At 44.2% G+C, this 18,470-nt stretch overlaps 1 pseudogene; it reads left to right on the forward strand.

The window, feature by feature from the left end:
* The first annotated feature begins 17,834 nt into the window (after window positions 1-17,834).
* Window positions 17,835-17,988, forward strand: LOC128334643 (uncharacterized; annotated as a pseudogene).
* The last annotated feature ends 482 nt before the right edge of the window (window positions 17,989-18,470 follow it).

Below are 18,470 nucleotides of genomic sequence, written 5' to 3' on the forward strand. Positions count from 1 at the left end.
TAAGATCATCAGGAGAGGTCCATCTGCATTTGCCACCGGCTCGTCTGGTGGCCACTCAGGGATGGGTCTTCTCTGTTGCTGCCCCAAGGCGCTGGAATGTGTTCCCTAGTGAAATAAGAGCCTTCTCATCTCTGACAGCTTTTTAAAAGTCTTTAAAGATGCATCTGTTCACCCAGGCTTTTATTTAATATTGTTTTAATTGTTTTAATGTTCTTTTAGAATATTATTTTAAAAATTTTTAATTGTTGTGTTTTAAATTTCTTGATTGTGTTTTTAACTAATGTTTTACTTTTGTTTTTACTTTGTTGCAAACTTCCCAGAGACGTGGGTCTGGGGTGGTATAAAAATATGTTAAATAAATAAATAAGAGCAACAATCTCCAAGCAAAACCATCTGAAATCTACCCAAGAGGTAGGAGTTGAACCACTGCAAAGCAGTGACTTCCACTCCCAATCCCTTCAGATGCTCCAGAAGGATACCATGGTTAATGGCATTGAAAGCCTCCAAGAGATCCAAAAGGATCAACAGAGTCATACTTTCCCTGTCAATTCCTAATTGGAGATCATCCAACAGGTCAACCGAGGCCCCCTCAACCCCTTAGCCCATCTGAAAGCCAGTTTGAAATGAGTCCAAATAATCTGCTTCTTCCAATACTGTATGGAGCTGAGATGCCACCATCCTCTCAGTCACCTTGCCCAACCATGGGATGTTGAAGACAGGCCTTTATTTGCCTAATTCTGAGGGATCCAATGCAGGCTTCTTCAACAGTGGCCTAATAATTGCCTCCTTGGGACAAGGACTCATCCTGCTTGTCTCAACCAATACATTGGTTTTCATATTCATCACTTAGATTGTCAACCACCTTGTGGGCCTGTTTGGTTGGAGAATAAACAAGGTGGGGGAGGAATAAGTTATGGTTTGAAAAAAGATGTGCTACCATGACATCCTGTAGTCAGAGCTGCACCTAGCTAATTTTGGAGCCCTAGACCTAAAGGCCTTTGGAGGCCCCCTACTGCAAGTTAAGCATTATTTTTAATATGTAGGTTCTTGAGGGCACAAACCACACCACCCAGGACAGACTAAAGAGGATTGGGGGGGGGCACCAGGGGTGTGAAGGCCCTGGACTATGTCCCCATCCAGGGCTAAGAGCGCCTCTGCCTGTAGTATCATTGGCAATGGTGGAAGAATAGAACGCTGCCACAAGAATAGAACGCTGGCTCCAAATGATGCATGAGGCATCTGGGGCTTCCTGATTGGTTAGGAGGATACATGTGGGGGTGGAGCCAGAGAGCTTCACAGCAAGCAACCTCCTAGATCTTCAATCAGCATTAGAGACATCCCTGCTGCCATGGAACATACTGTGGGTTTTGACTGATTATCCTTTTGGGGGCTAGGATTTTTTGACCTCATCAAAATTGGCTGGGAAATGGGGTTCGTTTCTGTCTACTTCACTCATCCGTTTAGTTAGTTAGGTTCTTTCCCTGGGCACAACTGCAGGTAAAGTGCAGGACTGATTAAGTCAAGCCAGAGTATTGACAGACTGTGTAAGGCATGTATTTGGTATTGGAAGGAGTCCTTTGTCAGTCCCTAGAATCTTAATGCCACCTAATGGCGCAGCGGGAAATGACTTGCCTAGCAAGCATGAGGCTGCCAGTTTGAATCCCCGCTGGTATGTTTCCCAGACTATGGAAACACCTATATTGGGCAGCCACAATATAGGAAGATATAGGTTGGTCTCTGGATCATCTCGGAGAGACCACTTTACTCCTTTGCTGATGGAGTTACACTGGTTGCCAATAGGTTTCCGGGCAAAATACAAAGTGCTAGTTATAACTTTTAAAGCCATAAATGGCTTAGATCCTGGGTATTTAAGAGAGCATCTTCTTCACTATGAACCCCACCGCTCATTGAGGTCATCTGAGGAGGTCCATCTCCAGTTATCTCCAACTCGTTTGGTGGCCACACAGAGACGGGCCTTCTCGGTTGCTGCCCCGAGATTGTGGAATGCGCTCCTTGCTGAGTTACGATCCTCCTCATCCCTGACAATTTTTTAAAAAACATTTGAAAACCCATTTTTTACCCAAGCTTTCTCAGGTTTTGGTTTGTTTTGTTTTTTTAAATACTGTTTGTTTAATTTTATGGTTTTGAAAATTATTGTCTTGTTTTAACTTTTATATGTGTTGTTATATGTTGAGCTGTTTTAACTTTTATATGTGTTTTAATTGTTGTTAGCCGCCCAGAGACGTAAGTTTGTGCGGGGAATAAATTTGATAGATAGATAGATAGATAGATAGATAAATAAATAAATAAGTAAGTAAGTAAGTAAGTAAGTAAGTAAGTAAGTAAGTAAATAAATAAATAAATAAATAAGAAAGATGCTGAAAGGCATCATCTCATACTGTGCGGGAGCTGGCAATGGTAATTCCCTCCTGTATTCTACCAAAGAAAAACCACAGGGCTCTGTAGTTGCCAGGAGTCGACACTGACTCAATGGCACACTTTACCTTTACCTAGAATCTTTATAGCTCAGCAGGTGCTGACTGGTGGGAGGGGGCTTTCTCTAGCCTGCAGGGGCACCGCCATTGTAAAGGTTGCATGGCTTGTGGGGGTGATGCTTCCTGCTTATGCATTGATCCCTTTGGTTGGCTTAGAGGAGGCTGGGATACTACTCAGAAATGGGATATAACCACCCAATGTGTTGTAGTTTAGGTACTTGTGCCTAGGACAATGAGTTGTTAATATCTATTGTGTTTAATTCACAATTGACTGAATAAAATGGTGGCCCCTTTTCTCCAGTGATCAGCCATGTCTTTATTGGTGTGGGTTTACTGCATTTCTTACTGTGTGGTTCATTCTAATATACTTTTCTACATGCTCATTTGATTTGGTTCTAACTCTACAGTGAACAAAAAGTGACTAAGCTGAAATGTAACTATGCACAAAAACACAACTATAATAGGTAGCAAAGAAATCAGACATATTAGCATGTGTAAGCTTCAGAATTTAAGTCAAACAACCCTTGCGTTCATTTTTATCCATCACATATTTTTGGAGCTAATTGTTTGGAAGGCAGATTAAACTTTAGCAGGAAGCACTTTCTGAAGTTCTGCAAGGGCTCAGGCACCAATTAATTAATTTTGTCGTCATGTAACTGTCCTATTTAATCAAGCAAATGAGTATTTGCATTCCTCATCGTATTACATCTTGCAGGAAGTTGAGTTAGGAATAGAGTCCACGGAGTTTTTAGGGCCTACATAATTCAGCTATTAGTACTAATTGTACAAACCCAACCCCAGTCTCCTCATTGTAATATAGTGTGTGGAAGGTGGCATGCTTTGATAATATCATTCTTTTATTGAAATTAGTTGTTTTTGGTGTCAAATGCATATCAATGACAGAAACATAAGCAATGAGATGAATCGATACGTGCAAATCATAGCTTGAAATATTAGATCTGTAATGAATATTTGATTCAAGCAAGGCAACTGCCCCTGTTAACTGGGCAAAGAGGCACCTTTTAAAAGTGGTGGTTCCTTTATTTAGCAGGGGGAGAGCAACTGGCCCTATCCATCCCCTCACAGCATCCCTCCAGTGGCTATTGCTTCTTTTGTTTCTTTTTAGATTGTGAGCCCTTTGGGGACAGGGAGCCATCTTTATTTATTCATTATTCCTCTATGTAAACCACTTTTGAAACTTTTGTTGCAAAGTTCTATATAAATATTTATTATTATTGTAGTAGAAGCTCACAGCCACTGAACCAGCAAAAATCTGGTGCCAATGAAAACCAGATGTGTAGGGATAATAGAGGGGGGAACAAATGTCCCTGAGCTATGCGGGTCTGGGGGCCCACCATGATGACCCCTCACACACACACGGGTACCTCTAGTCCCACCTCCTCCCATTATCCGTCCCCCTGCCACACTGATTAGTGTAGAATCCAAGAGAAAGTGTTGTTGTCTGCAAAGACAAGGCAGTGGTGTGGAATCAGGAATATTAATGGTGTAATGAAATAGATATTATGTACGGAGAGGCACGTGCAGACTTCTTTTCAGTGCTCTTGCTGCTGGCTGTTTGTCAACCCCGCCTCTACCCCAGGACTGGAATACAAGTAACTAAGGCCCCATCCAAAAGCTGGCCTGGATCAAGGAATGGATTAACCAGAGGTAAGTGCAGTCTGCCTTCAGTGCTTTTGCTGCTGGCTGTTTGTTAGTCCCACTCCTACTGCAGTACTGGAATACAAGTAGAGATGTGCACAAAACCGATTTGCCCGGTTTGGTTCGAATTCAAACCGGGTTCGAACCAGGAGGGGAGGTTTGGTTTTGCTCGAACCCACCCACCCTCAGTTCAGTTTGAATTCGAACCAGTTCGAACAGGTTCAAACCGGTTTGGTTCAAACCTCCAAAAATGGGTGGGGTGGTAGCTGGCACCCATGGGTACCTACCACCCAACCCCCAAAGCAATCGGACACTCGTATGTATGCTGGCCACCCCAGCACCCCCCCAAGTGCAGTTATGGGGCTGCTGAAACCTCCATTCTTCCCTATGGAGAAAAACCCAGCACACTTGGGGGTGCTGGGGTGGCCCAGAGCGAGTGCTGGTGTAGTGCACAAAGGGTGCCAACCACCTCCATGGGTTGCTAACCCATGGGCTCCTGCGTTTTGTTGTTTCTGAGGTGTTCTGAGTGTAGATTCTCCAGTAGCATATGAGCTTTTCAATGACAAATCATGAATCCACTCTCATTCACTAAACCTAAAGACATGTAAACTTCAAAAATCACTTAAAAATCAGCCCGTTGCCCAATTCCTTTCAAATAATTCTGGTAGCTTCCTTGCCCCCCTTGGGCACTACCACCCACCACACTCTGTTCCAGGCCACCCCTTTGCCCCCAATGTGAAGCTCTACATTTGCTGACACCTCCATGCTTCTTTATGGAGAAAAACCTTAAAGATGCGTAAACTTCAAAAATCACTTAAAAATCAGCCTTTTGCCCAATTCCTTTCAAATAATTCTGATAGCTTCCTTGCCCCCCCCCGGGAACTACCACCCACCACACTCTGCTCTAGGCCACCCCTTTCCCCCCCACGTGAAGCTATATATTTGCTGCAATCCTCATTATTCCATATGAGGAATTAATTTTTTTTTAAATTCACCAATAATCGGAGGCGTGTCCGATTGCCTTGGGGTTTTGTGGGTGGTAGGTACCCCTGGGTGCCTACCACCCACCCCACTTTTGTGCCCCTAGATGATCCACAATATGGAATAATGGGCTGGTTCAAGTCCCATTATACCCTATGAGAAAAAATAAAAATAAATTTCAAAAATTCATAAAATATCGTACGAGTGTCTAATTGCTTTGGGGTTTGGGTGGTAGGTACCCATGGGTGCCAGCTACTACCCCACACACTTTTGGAGGTTCAAACCAGTTCAAATCAAACCACTTGCAGTTTGGTTCAAATTCGGACCTGAAGCTCGAACCTGATGGCTGGTTTGGTTCTAATTCAAACCATCGAACAGACCTGGTTCAAATTTGAACCAGTTCAAATTCAAACCAGTTTGCACATCCCTAAATTCAAGTAACTAAAGCCCCATTCAAAAGCTGGCCTGGATCAAAGAATGGATTAACCAAAGACACCGCAAGTATGAATGCACGGTGGCCTATTGCCCTCTCCAGCCAGGGAGTGCTTTCTTTGCCAGCCAGGAGCTTCCTTTTTCTGCATGAGAGAGAAAAGGAAGCTTCTAGCTGGTAAACAAAGCACTTGCTGGCTGGAGAGGGCAAGAGGCCACTGTGCATTCATGCTTGTGGTGTTTTTGGTTAACCCATTCCTTGATCCAGGCCAGCTTTTGAATGGGGCTTTAGTTAATTGTATTCCAGTTCTGGAATAGAGGCGAGGCTAACAGCCAGCAGCAAGAGCCCTGAAAAGCAGTCTTTGCTTGCCTCTCCATACATAATATCTATTTGATTAAACCATTAATATTCCTGATTCAACTCCACTGCCTTGTTTTTTTCATACCACAACTCTTTCCCTTGGATTCTACAGTACTCAGTGTGGCAGGTGGAGGGATAATGGGAGGGGTGAGACTAGAGGTGCCGGGGGGCGGTGGCGGTTAAACATTACACATTCATAAACAGCATCCATCAGTGCTGGCCACGCCCCTTGCTGATGCAAGGGAAAGGGGTGTGACTCTCTGAGAGCCCACCCAAGTACAGGGGTGTTTGCCAAAGGCCTCTGAAGTTCCTATTTGGATTGCACTGGAGTACAGATTCTGCTGTTCTTCATTGTTACAGCCTGGAGGTGTGGCATATGGATCATGTGTTGCAATCTAGTTCCCTATAAATGTAGTTCATATTTTCTTTCCCCCTCTAATTTGTTTTCCTGGCCTGAAACTCCATAACTGAGATTCCCACCCCCCATAGAAACAGGAGTTCAAATGTACATCCTCCGTCCCCCACAAGTTGTTCAGCTCAAGTGGTTTTACTTACGGATAGAACCTTTGATTTCATTCTATTTCTGAACATTTTGCAATGGTAATTTTAAAATTGCTTCCAGCTGTGGTCCAGAAGCCACCGTCTTGGACGAGATTCCAAAATATGTAGTTTGAGGGCTGTGTTTTAAATGAACCAGTTCCAGTTAAAGGGTGGAGTGTTGAAAGAAAGTTAAAGGAAATCATTTTCTGCCACCTTGATTAGTGTTCTTTCTACAGGCCCTAAGATAACACAGGAATGTGCCTTATTGTCAGACCATTGGCCCATCTAGCTCAGTAGTGTCCATAATGACTGGAAACAGCTCCTGTCCCTAAGGTTTCAGATACAGTAGGTACTGTATTTCCTAGCCCTACCTGGAGATGATAGGGATTGAATCTGGGACCTTCTGAATGCAAAGCAGATGTTCTTCCACTAAGCTATAGTCCTAACACGATAATCAATCAATCAATCAATCATTCAATCTTTATTACAGTCTTTGACCAGCATAAAGTAGATTTCATTAGAGCAGCAGACAATCATCCAATTTGGTGCATGGATCATAAATGTTTCTCTCTGCCCATGTTAAATTAAGCAACTTGGAGAAACAACTAGTGTTCCTAGTCATGGGTGAAGGTATGCAGGGTGAGGGAACCAGGAAAAATGTGAGGGGGGGCATCCTCAGTTTTTTCTTGTTTTTTCTGGGGGTAAACGTTTCCCCCAGATTTGTTCAAGGCCTTCACATCTCTAGTCATGGGGCAATTTCTCCCTGGGTACAGCATTTGTCTCTTCAGACTAATGCTACATTCGTGAACCACATGGGGACATGGAACTTGTTGGCACTCCTGTGTACCTGTACAGATTACTCAGTCAGTAGGGCTCAGGTCTTGTGTGCAGTCCTGAATAGAACCTGGGCTGGAACTGCTGCAGATTGCGACATGGTAGGTCTATTAGGAAAATATGGAGTGGACCTTAAACAGTACCGCTGTCAGTGAATTTCTGCTGGCTTCTACCTTTAAATTATCCTCTTCTTTGTTATCTAGCAAAGATGTTCCTGGAGATAGCTAGAACATGTGAAAGAATGCCGAGCAGTGAGTTCCATGCATTCATAAATTCATTGCGTGAAGAAGTAGGTTCCCTGAATCACCTGCCAATATTACATCAGAATTAGCACCCAGGAGAATGTATGGGGCTTGCTTAGAAGAAAATAATGAGGGCAAAAAGAATAAAAATGTTTTGAATCACTTAGAGAATGTTTGATTTCCTCGGTGGTGGTGGTGGTGGTGGTGATGATGATGATTTACAGACAATTTACTATTTATCATTTATTTAATGATTATGATTTATAGAATGATTTTCAGTTTTAAAAGTTCTTAAAGCAGTTTATAATGGACAAACCTACAGGTGCCACATGAAATGAGAAAGGGTGCTCATACAGGCAAACACCTTTGCTCAATTTCTGTGAGTACGGTTTTTTTATTTTTATTTTTTTTTATTTACTTATTTGATTTATATACCACCTTCCTAAAGTAGCCCATGGCAGTTTACCCTAAAATAAAAAATACATAACCATTAAAATAAAAAACCACTTAAAAGCAGATGAAAAATACAATTAAAACTCGATAACATTAAAACCAAATATCATTCAAAGCTACTCTAAAAAGATGCATCTTTAAGGCTCTCTTGGAGGCCTCCAAGGAAGACAAGCCTCTTCTATCCATGGGGAGCACATTCCACAACCTTGGGGCAACAATCAGGAAGGCCCTATCCCAGGTCACCACCAGATGAACCAGTGGCACATGAAGACGGACCCCTCCTGACTATTTCAATGAGTTTTGAGGATCTGGTAGAAAAAGGCACTCCCTCAGGAAACCCAGATCTAAGCCATTCAGGGCTTTAAAAGTAATAACCAGCACTATGTGCTTTGCCCGGAAATATATCAGCAGGCAGTGCAACTGTTTAAGAACAGGCATAATGTTTTATCTCTGGAATACCCCAGAGACCAATCTGGCTGCCGCATTTTGAACTAACTGAAGTTTCCGAACTGCACATACAAAGGCAGCCCTACATAGAGTGCACTGCAGTAGTCAAGCCTGGAGGTTACCATCTGGTGTACCACTCTTTACAGGTCATTATCCTCAAGGTTTTGATGGATAGCACAGCCTAGCATGAGTGGGATGACAACCTTGATTCTTTCCATACACCCCGTAATCCTGCCAGGCTTTTTATTTTCCCCAGGGGAAAAAAAGAGCAAGCTCAACTTGGCGGCAGCCTAAGTTCATATTACATATTCTGTTTTTCTACCCACATACTGCTTTTTACACTTATTTCATGAACTGTATATTCTTCTATTCTGATTCACATTTATTTTGTTTGTCTTGTATGTTATGATTTTTAGCCTTTTAACCTTTTATTGAGATGCCTCTTATTGTGTTCCTCTCATTGCATAAGACCCAGTGGCTTTATAAGCTATGTAGTTTGCAGTTTTATTGTACTAGTATTTTATAAATATGAAACACAATTTTATTGTAGGGCAGTAATGGACTAATAATGATATTTTTGATTGTGATGTATTTTTAGCTTTTGATGTTTTTTTCCATGCCCTTGTATGCTTTTTATTCTTGTGCTGATCTGGGACCATAAGAAAGACTGACTGATTGATTGATTCTGCCCAGCCAGTGTGAAATGGAACATGCCAGGAGAGAAAGAAAGCTCCTAGATACACCCCTTTCTCTTGAGGCGTCCTCTTTTATGCAGGAGAGGAGTTCTCCACCTGCCCAGTCCTCATTATACAAAGCATGAAGGAACCCCCACTTTATGCCCTGACCTCATCATGCTTTTCAGGACTAGAGGAGTTTGGAGCATTTGTTTCCAAACCTCAACCTGAGGATATGAGTTGAATACTTAAGGGGACCTAATTCATTTCTGAACTGAGCAGCCTTGCAAAAAATAAAGAGCTTAGCACTTAAGGTTTTGTGATCTCGGGGTAATGCAAAGCAAAAATGTCCCTCCTTTTGAAATGCCTTTGGATTCCAGGCTTCCTATAATGTGCTGCCAAACCAAGGCACACTTTTTTGAAAACTGCTATCCAAACCACACCATGTGTTCAGAAAAGCATGTGGTGTCATTCTCTTGGAACTGTAGCATGTCAGAATGTAGGCAGTGATCTCACGGCAAATATGTGAAGGTTTCCCCATTATAGAAACTTGCGGCAAAGAGAAAATCAGCACGGCAGTGAGAAACGTATGCCAGAAGCCATTTCTCTGACCAGCTAGCTTTCCAAGGACACAGGGTTTGGAGCCGTGGGGAAGGGGAGAAATTCCATTTTGCAATGTTTCACCTGCATTCTGAAGTGATAAGAACATAAGAACAGCTCTGCTGGATCAGGCCCAAGCCTATTGAGTCCAGCATCCTGTTTCTCACAGTGTCCCAACAGAGGGAAGAGATGGGAAGACCACAGACAAGAGGTGAGGTCTCCTGCTGTTGCTCCCCTGCTACTGGCATTTAGAGACATCTTGCCTCTGAGGCTGGAGGTGGCCTATAGCCATCAGTCTAGTGGACTAGATACAAGCCCGGCATACCTGTACTGTGAAATTTTCTTTGGACATGTAGAAAGGCCTGGGGGCCAGTGGTGTCCCAAATCAACCCCAATTTTGGCCCCTGATTAATTGTTTACTGGGGCTGGAGATGGCTTATAGCCATCAGACAAGTAGACAAGATACAACCCTAATTGTGGCCCCTGACTAATTGTTTACTGGGTCTGTGCAAAGCTTTGGCCAAAGCCCCTGGTACCATGTGTAAACAACCATTCTCACCATGCTGTTCTGAGCTTTGTTGAATGCCAGGGGTGGGTCTTTGAAGGGAAATGGAGCCCTCATGAGCCCCTGTGCCATTTTTGGAAGGCATGAATGGCATGCTGGGAACTGTAGCCCTTCCCAGCACTTTCTCCATAGAGCTCTTAAGAGAGGACTTCATCTGTCAAAATGGCCCACCAAGCACTGAGAGAAGCACAGTACTGTGTGGAGGTCAGCACAGTGGGAAATGGCTCTCATGTGTCAAAGCCCCTGCTTGGAAAATAGTGAAGATCACTGATGTACAGATAGGAACATAAGAAGCTGCCCCTATACTGAGTCAGACCATTGGTCAATCTAGGTCAGTATTGTCTTCGCAGACTGGCAGCAGTGTTTCCAAGGTTGCAGGCAGGAATCTCTTTCAGCCCTATCTTGGAGATGCCAGGGAAGGAATTTGGAACCAAGATGCTATTCCCAGAGTGGCTCTATCCCCTGAGGGGAAAATCTTACAGTGCTCACACTTCCAGTCTCTCATTCATATGCAACCAGGGTGGACCCTGCTTAGCTAAGGGGACAAGTCATGCTTCCTCCCACAAGACCAGCTCTCCTCTCCCAGACCAGATCCTCTCTAAAAATTTAAGGAAGGGGAAAGAGGCAGTCTGCAAGAAAAATGCTACTTTAAACAGTGCTTAACTGTTCCAATGAATGCATGACCTAAATCAGAATAAAACATACTAATTACCAACATTTTTGTTAAGTATAGGCTATTGCTGGGAGAACAGTCCGACTTCCCACTGCAGCAGTTCCCAAAGAGAGAAATGTGCTTTCAATAAGAACATTGAAACAATGCCATCTACTTCCGACAAAGGCAGCCACAGGTCATCATTGATCACATAACCAGTTTGTCTTACTTTTCACAGTTTTCAATGGAACTTGGCAAGGTGGTGCAATGTGCAAATTCAATGCCTAAATAATCTCGGCTTGTGGAGTAAGATGAATATGAGCAATCCTTGTATTCCTTAGCCAGGGAGATTTGGACTGCTGAAACAATGCACGGTCAACTACAGGAAATTACGGGTTTGCTGCCTGCTTTACAATACTGACTATTTTTTATGGTCTTGAAAGGTTTACAGCATATGGCTTGCACTACCTACGCCTCGCAAATATGCTGCTCTTAAACCTGAGCAACATGAATCCTCTAATTATTAACACAAAAGAGTTAATCATCATTTAATAATTATTAAAAGGAGAGTCATCTCCTTTTCTATAGAAACTGTCATTTTCAGTCTCAAGAATGCTAAGTTCTTGTGTGATTCAGAATTTCCTCCCTAATTGTTAATGATATGGGATGTGAGACTGTGAGGTCATTCACACAATCAAACACTGTGTTCTGTCCAGGTCTGGGAGCTGCGTGTGCTCCCAATTTTCAATTGTGTGGAAGCAAGGTAGGAGGACAACCTGGGTAGAAGTCATGGTGTTGGAGCAAGGTCCTACCTTGTTCCAGCCACATCCATTCCAGTGGTTGACAAGGGCTTCAGTAAAGTCTGATGGCAGGAAAGTTTCCAAGAGAGCTCAGGAATCCATCAGGATCCATCAGCCTTCGCGGGGGGGGGGGGGCATCTAATCATCATAGCACTCCAAAATATGTTAGGCGGCTCAGTCAATCTAAACCCTGGAAAGAAGTGACATGCCAAGAGAGCTATCCATGCAACAACAGCATGTTGGTGAGAGAGCATGATGGTGATCATTCACAGATCCATGCAAAGAGAGCATGATGGTGATGATGAGAGCATGATGATGATCCATGCAAAAAGAGATCATGATGGTGATGATGAGAGCATGATGACGATCCATGCAAAAAGAGATCATGATGGTGATCATGGTGTTCATCCATGATCATGATCATCTGTGCAATGAGAGCTAGGGGTGTGCATGGAACCGGCTGGCCCTGTTCGGGACTGGACCTGAACCAGACTGGGTCAATTTGGTCCAGCACCCCCTCGAACCCCCCAGTTCGGTTCAGTCCAGGGTGTTCACAGACCTTTTATTAACCCCCCCACACTGGCCTTCTCTCAAAAACAGCCCCATTTGGGCATTCTTTGGCCCATTTGGGCCTTTTGGGCCAAACGTGTGGTGGCCATTTTGGAGGCTGCTGTGCCTACACAAAGGACCTCTGCATGGCCTGGGTATGACCCAGTTTTCAGGTAAAATGTAAATCACTATAGTGGAAAGACTGTATTATGTGGTGCTTAGAGCACCAGCTATGTCTTGACTAATCTATATGACACTCTCTTCCTTCATATCTGTTACTGATAAAATAAGATTTAATTAGGGTTGCTTCCCTTAAACCTTCAGGACCAACCAAGGTATGAGCAAGACTCATAGTAGGTTCATGCAATTTTTCTTAGTGCATTGTGTTTTATGCCTTAACTTGAACTATGCAGAACAGAGGAGAAGTAAATTGAACTATAGGCTTACCTCACTGTCCCGGGACTCACCATCCGCTGGGTAATGGACACTCAACCTTGGGATACGAAGAGAAAAGCAGACCAAAAGGGGTTAATTCCACATATCTGTGGGATGGGGGTAGCCAGAAATAATGTCAGAGGTCATTTCCAGTCACCATTTTGTGGAGAACAGCCAGAGTCATTTGTATTTTTTAAAAAACCCATGATTTTCTGCCAGATTTGGGGGACTTTTGGACTTGTGGGGGGCATACTTGGACTCCCGAAGGCCCACAGAGCACAGTGCACCACTTTATTTGGCCCATTTTTGCATTGGGGGGGCACTTTTGGATTATTTTTTGTTAAGTCTGGGAACCTAATCTCTGTGATCCCATAGAGGCAATGCCTCATTATCTACGGGTTCGTTATCTGCGGTAATCTGCAGGAACGGAACCCCCACGGATAATGAGGTCTTCCGGTAGTTGATTGTGTTTAGGAGATCCATTTTCATCATACCGGGCTATGCAGTTATGCAGTGAATTCAGGGCGAGCACTGAAAGCAGAGAACAATATCATCCGAGATGCCTGACCACCATAAACTGCCAATGAAAACGTTAGTTTAATATAATGTGTTACTGTGACTTTTTTGTGTTGTAGTGATATATCAAATATAGGTTTGATTTCTACAGTCATCCTCTACTTTGATGAGGGGGAAGCACCATGCAAATTGGGAGGAAGCTTGAAATGTGTTTCCAATGTATTAATCTTATCAATGGAATACCTGGTTCACATGATGGCATCTACGTAAGATGGGAAAGAGTGCATTTAACTTCTCCCACTGCAGGAGGTAAAGTATTTCCCACTGAGTTCCTTCCACTACACAAAAACATGGCCCATCAATGGAAACGCAGCATACTTGTGATGCCGAAATCTGGCATGATCTTGCCCAGTGGCCTTATATGCATGTTGGTTTTTTATTCTTTGTTAATGATTTGGAACAATTGTAACCTACTATTCAATTCTGAAGGTAGGAGACAACAAAACCACAGAATATTATCCAGAGCATATAAAACCACCCACAAAATGAGTATAAAATGGCAGCAGCCAGCAAATTCAGTGAAATCACATATTCAACAAAAATCCTGTCTAAAAAAGACTAGTGTCTATTGCCCATTTAAAGTGGTGGCTAAAGAATGTAGGGGGAACAAAAAACAAAATGGAAGAGGAAGTCTGTTTATCATCCAGCTCCTGAGGCAGATGATAAACAATTTATGTTCTACAATTGGCCTGCCAGAAATATATAGAAGAATGAGATGGGAATGGAGTGAGACTTCAGAAAGCATGGGGCGGGGGTGGGGGGAAATAACATTTGTGCTACTTTCTTATCTATAATAAAAATTCTGCAGGTAGTAAACTTGCATGATAGAGAAACTAGCACAGGAAGGACTGAGCTAGAACCTTTTAGCCAGTAGTACTAGCTTTCTACTTACAGGGGAGAGGTAAGAGATTTTTTTTCCCCATGGGAGAACATTCAAAATATGATAGCTGGTCTTATGTAGCAACTATTAATTGTCCCCTTTACTAAGTAGGCACCACCTTGGTTTCCATTGGAAGAGTGACTCCTGTGAGCCTGTAAGAGGTTCCTCTTAAGGGATGGGGCCACAACTCAGTGGTAGGGAAGAGAGCTGGTCTTGTGGTAGCAAGCATGACTTGTCCCCTTAGCTAAGCAGGGTCCACCCTGGTTGCATATGAAAGGGAGACTAGAAGTGTGGGCACTGTAAGATATTCCCCTCAGGGGTTGGAGCTGCTCTCGGAAGAGCATCTGAAGTTCCAAGTTCCCTCCATGGCTTCTCCAGGATAGAACTGAGAGAGATTACTGCCTGCAACTATGGAGAAGCTGCTGCCAGTCTGTGTCGACCATATTGAGCTAGATGGATCTATGGTCTGACTCAGTATATGGCAGCTTCCTAAGTAGAACATCTGGTTTGTATGCAGAAGGTCCCAGATTCAATCCCCAGTGGCATCTCCAGGTAGGGCTGGGAGAGACTCCTGCCTGGAACCTTCTAGAGCTGCTGTCAGTCAGTGTAGTATGTACTGAGCTAGATGGACCAATCCTGTGACCAGAGGTGCTCTTACCCCTAGAATTTGGGGCCAAAGTCCGGGACCTCCACAGACCTTGGGAGCCCCCAAATCCTCTTTAGTCTGTCCCAGGTGGTGTGGTTGCTGTGCGGAGCTTGATGATGCTTAATTTGCAGCGGGGCGGTGGGGTGGGGGGGAGGCTCCCAAAGTCTTTAGGTCCAGACTCCAAAATTAACTAGGTGCACCTCTGATGTGACTCTGTAGAAGGCACCTTCCTATGTTTCACCTCATTCTCCTGGGTCTGGCCTGAGCAAGCTTTCCAGGATGGGATTAAAACATTGCCTAGCAGCACCTTTCTGGCATTAGCTCATTAAACAAGCAAACAAAAATGCTGCTTTGAGTTTCCCTTCATTATTCTGCATCAAATTAAAGAGAAAAACCTGAAGTGTAAGTGGCTCAAAAGAGTCTTCTGTGCAGCACAGTGTGCAAGGAAACCGGAGCACTGATAAGCCAATATTGCTCCTCGTGGGGTATTATATAACAGAAGCAAACAACTTGCTTCCCAATATTTTAAAGCATAGCAACATCTTGTCATGCAGAGGGGGTGACAGCAGCTCTGTTAATCTTTGGTCTCTTTTGCCAGGAAGCACAGAGGCCTCATCTTTTTATGAGCTCACAGCTCCAATATAACAAACAGCTATCGGTTAAACAATGCAATCACCTGTTTCGGATTAGGAGCACATGGAAACATTGTGATTTTGTATAAAGGAAGTCAGTTGCCCTGTCTTACCAACACAATTCTTCGTTTGATCCTTACATGTGGCTTTTTATTAAACACATTAATCTTCAATAATGTCTGTGCAAAGGAGACAGATAATCCTTAATGAAAAGGCCTGTTCTTAGGATCAGTGGAACAAAATTTGCATTAAGGAGGAAAATGTCTGTTTTGCATTGCTATTATCTCTTGAGAAGGCTGGTTTGACTGCATTTTCATGCCCGCTAGATTTCACCTATGTGTAGCCCTTTCTCCAAATATATCCTACATGCTTTTCATTTCTACCATATTGGGAAAGTGGCCTGTCATCTATGGTGGGTAAGCTGAAGGACTGGTGGGGATACTGGAGAGACAACCAGGGCTGAGTCTTGTGTTGCAAGGCTTCGGGTCTATACTACCTATATTGCCCTTCCCCTGCTAACTGAGCAAAGAGGCACCTTTTAAAAGTGGTGATTCTCTTTATAGGAACATAGGAAGCTGCCATATACTGAGTCAGACCATTTGGTCCATCTAGCTCAGTATTGCCAGCACAGACTGGCACCGGCTTCTCCGAGGTTGCAGACAGGAGTCTCTCTCAGCTCTATCTTGGAGATGCTGCCAGGGAGGGAACTTGGAACATTCTGCTCTTCCCAGAGCAGCTCCATCCCCTAAGGGGGGAGCCTCTACAGTGCTCATACTTCTAGTCTCCCATTCATATGCAACCAGGGCAGACCCTTCTTAGCTAAGGGGACGTCATGCTTCCTACCGCAAGACGAACTCTCCTCTCCAGGCAGGGGAGGAGCAGCTGGCACTATCCTTCCCCAGTACAGCATCCCTCATGTGGCTGTCGCTGGTGTCTCCTCCTCCTCCTCCTCTTCTTCTTCTTCTTCTTCTTCTTCTTCTTCTTCTTCTTCTTCTTCTTCTTCTTCTTCTTCTTCTTCTTCTTCCTCCTCCTCATACCTTAATTCTCATGAGTCCCAGAGTTTGGTCAAGGGTCTTGAGGCAAGAGATGAGGATAGATAGCTAAAGCATTGGATGGGATTCAGTGTGACAGAGCACCTGCTTTGCATGCAGAAAGTCCAAGGTACAATCCCTGGCATCTCTAGGTCGGGTTGAGAGAGACTCCTGGCTGAAACCTCAGAGAGCTGCTACCAGACAGTATCAACCAGCATTCTTCATTGTAAGACCTGGGGGAAGTGGTGGCCCCCATGAACCCTAAGTTTGGCTCCCTGTTTATTGGGTCTCTGTTTATTGGGCTTCAGCCAGCTGAATGCTCTGCATGGCCCCCCTGGCACCATGCAGAGGGGACCATTCTCATGGTGCAGTGTTGCACTTTGCCCATTGCTTGGGGACTCCTTTGAGGGAAACTGAGCCCTCTTGAGCTGCTGCAACATCTTGGAAGGCATGCACGGAGTGTTGGGAAGCGTAGCCCTTCCTGGTGCTTTCCTCCTAGAGTTCTTAAGAGAGGGCTCCATATCTCTCAAAGGGCCCGCCCAGCACAGAGGAAAAAGCAGTACTGTGCAGAGGTCAGCACAATGGGAAATGGCTCTCACACTGAAGGCTTATTGCCCAAGTGGCCCCTGCTTGAAAAATAGTGTGAAGATACAATATCGAGCTCGATGGAACAATGGCGTGACTCAGTATAAAGCAGATTCCTAGGTTCCTATGCTTATTGTTGCTTCTGAAATTACCCTTACAAATATGGGAGCCATTTGTCTTCCACACCACTCAGGTGATATGAGAAGCTCCATCACATCATACAGGAGGTACACCCAAAGTCACTGCTTCTCATGCCAGTGTGGTCCACAGAAAATGGAATATACCATGGAAGAATGGTATAACACACTGTTGCTTCTGAATTGTGGAGGCCATTATTTATCCCCAACACCACTCTGGTAATGCCAGAAGCTCCAGTTCCTACACAGACAGCCCCAGTATAGCTGCTTCCGCACCAGGGTGGTTTCACCTCCAGGGAGCAGTATAACTCTCATACCACTAGCATAAATGGAAACTTCTCTCTGTTTTTTTTTTTGTGTGTGTGTGTGTGGCTACCGATGAATATGGTCATCCTTTTTAGAAGTTACCGATGAATAGCAATAGCAATAGCACTTACATTTATATACCGCTCTATAGCCGGAGCTCTCTAAGCGGTTTACAATGATTTAGCATATTGCCCCCAACATTCTGGGTACTCATTTTACCGACCTCGGAAGGATGGAAGGCTGAGTCAACCTTGAGCCCCTGGTCAGGATCGAACTTGTAACCTTCTGGTTACAGGGCGGCAGTTTTACCACTGCGCCACCAGGGGCTCTTACCTGGCAGGGGAGACACCTTGATCATGAAGGAGGTTTTCCCAGGGTGAGGCTCATCCATTGCACTGCGGGTGTGCTGACCCCTGCGATTTCCCCAAATGCGGGAAACTCGACTGCATAATTTGTGGTAGAACTCCTTCTTAGAACTCCTTCTTAGAAGTTATCCATATACTCTGCTGTTGATCACAGTTCATCTATTTCCTCCTATTATGGCCAGGTGAAATGATGCTCAAAGGGATAGATGTAAGAAAAAGCCTTCTTGCCATTCTCTGGGCAGGGTCAGATGGCTGCCTGAAAGTAAGTAGAAAGAAACAGCAGTTCCTAGTGAGTGTGCACTCCCACTGCTCACTGGTACTTTGCCCATGTCATTTGAGCCTGGGAATGTCAGATGGAGACTGCATGTGAGCACTGTAAGATATTCCTTTAAGTAGATGGTGCCTAATGGGATGGGAAGAGCATCTGCATGCTTGCATGCAGAAGGTTCCAAGTTCATTCCCTCGCATCAGGGCTGGGAGAAACTCCTGCCTGCAGCCTTGGAGAAGCCACTGCCAGTCTGGGTAGACAATACTGAGCTAGATGGACCAATGGTCTGACTCAGTATTTGGCAGCTTCCTATATTCCTATGCCCAGA

The sequence above is a fragment of the Hemicordylus capensis genome, chromosome 9, assembly GCF_027244095.1.
Source record: "Hemicordylus capensis ecotype Gifberg chromosome 9, rHemCap1.1.pri, whole genome shotgun sequence".
In the NCBI taxonomy this organism is placed as follows: Eukaryota; Metazoa; Chordata; class Lepidosauria; order Squamata; family Cordylidae; genus Hemicordylus; species Hemicordylus capensis.